The sequence below is a fragment of the Tarenaya hassleriana genome, unplaced genomic scaffold (assembly GCF_000463585.1).
Source record: "Tarenaya hassleriana unplaced genomic scaffold, ASM46358v1 Cleome6, whole genome shotgun sequence".
NCBI lineage: Eukaryota > Viridiplantae > Streptophyta > Magnoliopsida > Brassicales > Cleomaceae > Tarenaya > Tarenaya hassleriana.
In genome coordinates, this window is record NW_010968505.1 from 2559279 (window position 1) to 2565538 (window position 6260).

Sequence of the window (6260 nt, forward strand, 5' to 3'; positions counted from 1 at the left end):
CATACATCTCGGAATCATTTAATTTTTTTCTGTTTCCTATGTAAAACCAATCAAGGAATCCAAATCCGAAGTTATTTTGGCCTAAATCGGCTTAAATCGCCCTAGATCTAAGTTTTTCTCCGACGGTTCTCGGTGATTTTCCGGCGATGTTTCACCGTTTCCGGCGACGACACTACCCAGAAAAGATTCAACTCGTTAAGTGCTTTCAAACCCTTCAAGTCTCAACCCAAACCGAGCTTCCGTTCGCCGGAAATCGGAAAAACTCCATGGCGGTAAAGGAGAAGGAAAACGATGAAGAAAAACTAAGAAAAGATGGAGAAACGGACCGACGGTGATGAAGCGGTGGCCACGGGGCGGTGGTCGATGGTCGACGACGAGTAAGGAGGTAAACCGGAGCAAAAATCTGGTTTTGGGCGAGCTAAGGTCGGCCATGGGAGGAGGAAGAAGAAGAAGAAAAGAAACCCTAGGCGAAATTGCACTCTGGACCTTCTTTTTTTAAAAATTTACAAAATTTGCCCAAACTTTTAATTCGTTCTGAAAGACCCTCACTGAAATAACAGATTTTTCCAAAACTTTTTAATTTTTATCACCCACCCCAATTCATTTTTTTTTTAAATTTTCGTTCGTTATACTTCTTTGATATTATCTCCCATTAAATCGATCTCATGCCATAAATCCCAAAATGTAAATCTCATAATCCAAACCATATAATAACCAATAAATCTAATAACATTTTTTTTGTGAACATATAAAATGGAACTATTAATTGGTCCATGTCTGTTGAAATACATTTTGAAACAGATAAAACAAATATTAGTGTTAGATTAAATCAGTGGATGCAAAACAAACACAAAGAAAACAAAAATCAATTAATTGCCATGAAAATTCATAGATGTCACACACATACATGAACAATGATTTATTTATAGATATCCTTTCAAAAATATAGATTTTAATATCAAATGCAAGCATATATAAAGCCAACACTTATTCTGGTTATCTACGAAATAATGAGAATATATTTGAAATGTTGACATAAAAATTGCAAGATTAATTTTTTTTTTTTTTAAAAAAAAGAGAGAGAGCAATTGATGAGTAAAATGGGTAAATCTTTATTACTTGAACGTGTTCCTCTAACTTTAGGTTTTGTTCTTCTTCGCCTCTTGTCTTTTCCTTGGCTCCGTGTTCATACTTCATCAAAGGATAAATTGATTCCATCACCCCTAACCCTCAAAATTACAAAATAACAACATCATAAAATCACAAATTCAAATAGGAGGAACAGTTTTTGGAAGTCGTTCTGCTTCAACATCATATTTTAAATCCTTGGAGCATTCAAGTTGTTCCTAAAAAAAATAATGCGTATGTACGTACTCATGCTATGAAAGGGAAGAAAAATTTTGGAACCAGTATTTTTTTTTGGTTAAAACTCAAGAGGCAAAAGTTATTATAGGAGAGTAGACCAAAAAGAAATTATCCAAATATATTGAACAACCTCTCTCTTAATAATTAATTTTAGTCTCCTTTAGTTTTGCTCCTCGAACTTAGTGCCTACTTTCTGCACAATATTGAATACGGTCATTAATCTTTGTAATCTCCCTCTCTTTGAATTGAGAAATTCAATTCGAAATTATGGTCAACAGAAGATTGATAACATTTATTTTATTTATAATTTCACATTTTATATTAATACATATATAATTAATAGTAGAAAATCTTTCACATTCTTTCTAATTGGACACGTGTCATTCCCTAGTTTAGTGAACTGGAATTTTATATATAATATGATTTTTTGATATTTTTCTTTTTCGGTATTTCTCTGTATTTATGTCTAGTACTATTGGTGACTAGGTTTTAACCCCACGCACATCGCGCGGTCTATAAATATGTATAATATTTTTAAAAATATTATTAATTTTAAAATTAAATATATTATATTTTATTTTTTGATTTTTAATTTATATCTTAAATAAAATGATAAATTGTTTTTAAAATATTGAGATAATGATATAATTTATTTTTTAAAAATAATTATGAATAACATCTATATTTATATTTTTGTGTTATAATATAAAATTAAAGTGTAAAACATAATTTGGTTAGCTTAACCGGTAAAATAGAGACCCAAAGTATCTCTTCCGTCTTGAATTCGAGCCTCAAGTTGACGAGGATAACACATATTCTAATTACATACTTTGCTCCATGTTCCGAAATTAGTCTGAGTCTCGGCTCAGAACATCCGGTTATCTAAAAACAATTAAGGGTTGAAGTCGTATATTTAGAAAGAATTTAAAAAAAAAAATCTGAACTATTAATTTTTTTAACGTTAAAAAAGAGAATAAAAAAGTTTTATATTGTTAAATCAAAATGATATTATTTTTAAAGTGTTAAGATAGTATGTCTGTGTTCTTGTAACCTTTCTCTAATACAAAAAAAAATTCAATCTCTTTTAATTTAACGAAATTATCATTTTGTACTGTCTCTTTTTTTAAAATATGAAAACTTTTATGTGACATCTTTAAATTTCAAAAATATTTAAATAATAATTTTGTAGAAAATAATATAATAATAATAATATTCATGCGAAACTTTACTAATAATAATGCAAAATGAGTTGTTACAATATTAAATTGCATCATCTTAGTAGACGTTCATGTGAATTACGACGACGATTCACTTCTCAATCCGGTTAGAAAATATAAATTGAAATTAATTTTAACTATTTATTTTTTTGTCTAAAATATAGATATATTTCCTTTCTAAATCCACATCCATTGTGATATAATGTTTTTGACATATAGGTGGTTCTTAAACAATTTTTTTATAATAATTTAAAATTTATACCTTTTATATACTATCCATGGTTAGTTTATAGACAAATATTGTTTTTGTAAGTTCCACCAATTTATCTGTAGGATTTTGGTAGAATTTATTCATGACATTACAATCTCATATATAAGAGATTTGATATCATTTATATTCCCACATATACTATTTTAAGACTCTTGACAAATTATATGTATATACATAAATATAGTGGTAATGACATTTGGATATATTGTAATCCGTAAATACAATAATAGAATGTGTTTTTTCCATTTATCCAAAAATTTTATTTTTAATTTGTATTAAAAAAAATACAATATATAATTTAATTCTAATCAGAATGTAGCATTAATACCTTATTCTTGGTATACATATGATGTGTATATACATATGTATAGTGATATATTTATATTTAGTTATTTTATCTATTTATGTTTATAATATTTTATGTATTTATTTATGTTTTACTTTTTCCTATCACATCCAATCGCAATTAATTTTGGTGCATAGTAAACTTAATCTCAAACACACAATGCATGTATATGTTCAGCACTATGTATATGTACAATTTTGAAATATGAGAATTATTTAGATAAATACATGATTTTATTATTTAAGAAAGTGAAAATTTCCAAAAAAAAATCAATTTCTTATATTCTATCAGATTTAACAAAAAAATCCCCGTTTTTTGAATTATTTTCAAATTAATATCTACGACAAAATGACGTTAAATTACTGTTTTCAGATCCGATGTGACATTATAAGTTATGTCACATTAAACAAATTTCATTGACAAAGAAATTTACCAACCGGAAATCTATATACAATTTAAATTCGATGTTACATAAATAAATAAAAATCAAATCTACATTCTTCTTGGAGAGAATTCAAACAGAAGAAGTTGCATTTCTCCAACAAAGTCTTCTTTTTCTTAATCTTTAGTTGATCCATAGCTCTCTCTTTTTTTGTTCTTTTTTCTGATAATTTTTATCTATTAAAAGATTATACAATCCTTTGATTCTCTGAAAAAAGCCCACGAAATTAAATAATTATATAGTAAATGATGTCACATGGAAAACACTCGGTTTTGACTTTTAAATTTCTAAATTAGAGAATTTGTCAATGAATATATAGACATATTTGAGGTTTGATTTCAACAAATCAGTTATTTTTTAATTATTTTTGAAGATACAATCAAATACGGATCTAGATAAGTAGAAAGTTGTGAAATAATTCACCAAGAAAAGCACTCGACATGTGTAGATATAGATTCTTTACATATCAAATTTTATTGTACAATCAAAATTCCATTAAAAAATAATGTAAAATAATGAAATCCACATGAGAAAAATTCATTCAAAACCGAGAAGAGAGATTTCATAAATAACCATATGATAAAGACATTTTAATAGAAACTCGTATTTGAGTAAAACTCGGAAAATAGAAGAAAGAACGGAAGAAACATTGGAGAGTAGACTTGCTTAGTGTTTGCTTAACTAAAAATTTTCTACAAATATCCTTACAAATCACTTTCCGCAAAAAATCTTTTCACAGAAGATGAAATTTTTCGAAAAATCTTCGGAGAAAACGAAAGATTCCCATGGATCACAAAATAAAAATCCGATCATAGATAAAAAAAAAAACGTATAGGAATTTAAATCTACACATATTTATATACATGTCAAAGATTTAGTTCATACAAAATAAGAGAAACATGTAAAAAAATATAATAAAATCGAATTACATATCTAAAACAATATTTTTTTTTATAACGGAGCGTCCTGGGCCGAAGCCTAGACTAATCTCCGGACCGGGAGCAAGCCATGTGCTTTGAAATATTCGCTCCCCTCCCCACCCTGGGGCTCGAACTTGGGGCGGGACAAGTGCTTTGCACCCCCGTTTCACCAGTTGAGCTACTCAGGATGGGTTATCTAAAACAATACTGGACCTTTGATCTTAAACATCTTAAAACACCAAATCGTCTGATGTGATAATGGTGTTGCTGATGGAAAGATGGAAAACTACGTCATTTATAGTTTAGAATTTATGAATTAAATGATTAATGTTCAATGTATGTATTTATTATTTACACTAAAAACTATAAATAAATTTAAAACTATATTTGTAAAACATAAAAATTAATTGAATCTAATTATTTTATACATAAAAATCAATAAACTTTAAATTAATAAGTTAATATTTTACATATTGTATTTTTAATCAATCTACAAAGATATACATTTTCATCCGAAAGGAGCATGTCCAAACTGATCAACATACCATCCTGTTTGATGTTCTTCGATTCCCAAAAACGGATCAAACGGACAACAATTTGTCACCGACTATGACTTCTGTCTAGATCATCCAATGTCGAATAACAATATTTTTCTAAACCAAAGATTATGGAAAAAAAATAAATGATTACGATTAATTTTTGGTTGTGTTATGTGACACCCGAAACCCGTATCCCGCAATACGAGTTGCGTCACATGGACAAGTAAAATAAAAATCGCATTTCCAAAAATCCGCGGGAATTTAAAACTTTTATTTTTAGAGTTCAGCGGAAGAAACTTTCTTACATACATATACGGTACATTATTCCAGTTATAATTATACATACACAGTGGTAGTATCACATTATTACAAACCATAAAAGTCTACCACCGATATAACACAAACCGTTCCCCGAAAACGTAAATGTACCGTAGAGAATAATTATACATGATCACACGGCAGGTCACACCAGTCCTCGATGTCCGCTCCTCGGCTACTGCTGCTCACGACCTGAAACGTTGCGTAACAACGTCCTAAGCTAATTGCTTAGAGAGTGAACTCGGGCGTAACCCGGAGTTCCATTCTCATGGTGCCAGGGAAAACACAAACATATAGATATATGTGTGTATGTACTAATATTCTAATAAACAGGAATTGAACACATAAATCACTGTAAGCACGCAGCAATCACAATCAAGTCCGTACGACAAGTCGGCCGTACGACAAGTCGCAGGACAGAGTCCGTCAAATCGTCTCTACGCGCACCATGCGTAGGTATGTACTCCCCATGTGCGTAGCACAACCACCTCTCTCCTCGGATTCCATCTACTCCGCACACACTCGGAATCCGGCATAAGTATCTTTTTATTTTCTCCGCCCGAACACATCACCCCACCCTAGCATCGATGGCACCTCTCGATGCTAGGCGTGTCCCCACTCCGGCATTGATGTCACCTCTCAATACCGGAGTTCACCTGACGTCGGCTACAACCGACACCGTCGACTATAACGAGAGAGCCAATCGCTGCAACTCTCCCTTGCCGACCATCCGCCGCGGAAATACCTGTCAGGTTCGGGCCCGAACCTGGCAGAGTAAGTCCGTACCACCTCCTCGGGGGACCACAATCCACCCGAATCTCAGGTATATGTATTGCCTCATC

At 30.9% G+C, this 6260-nt stretch overlaps 1 long non-coding RNA gene across 1 annotated transcript in view; it reads right to left on the reverse strand.

Annotated features, from left to right (window-relative positions):
* The window catches only part of LOC104799165, a 1877-nt gene extending 1444 nt beyond the window's left edge, over positions 1-433 (reverse strand). The window contains exon 1 of the long non-coding RNA XR_769530.1: positions 327-433. This is a non-coding gene — a long non-coding RNA (uncharacterized LOC104799165). The remainder of the gene's footprint in view (positions 1-326) is intronic.
* Between the last annotated feature and the right edge of the window lie 5827 nt (positions 434-6260).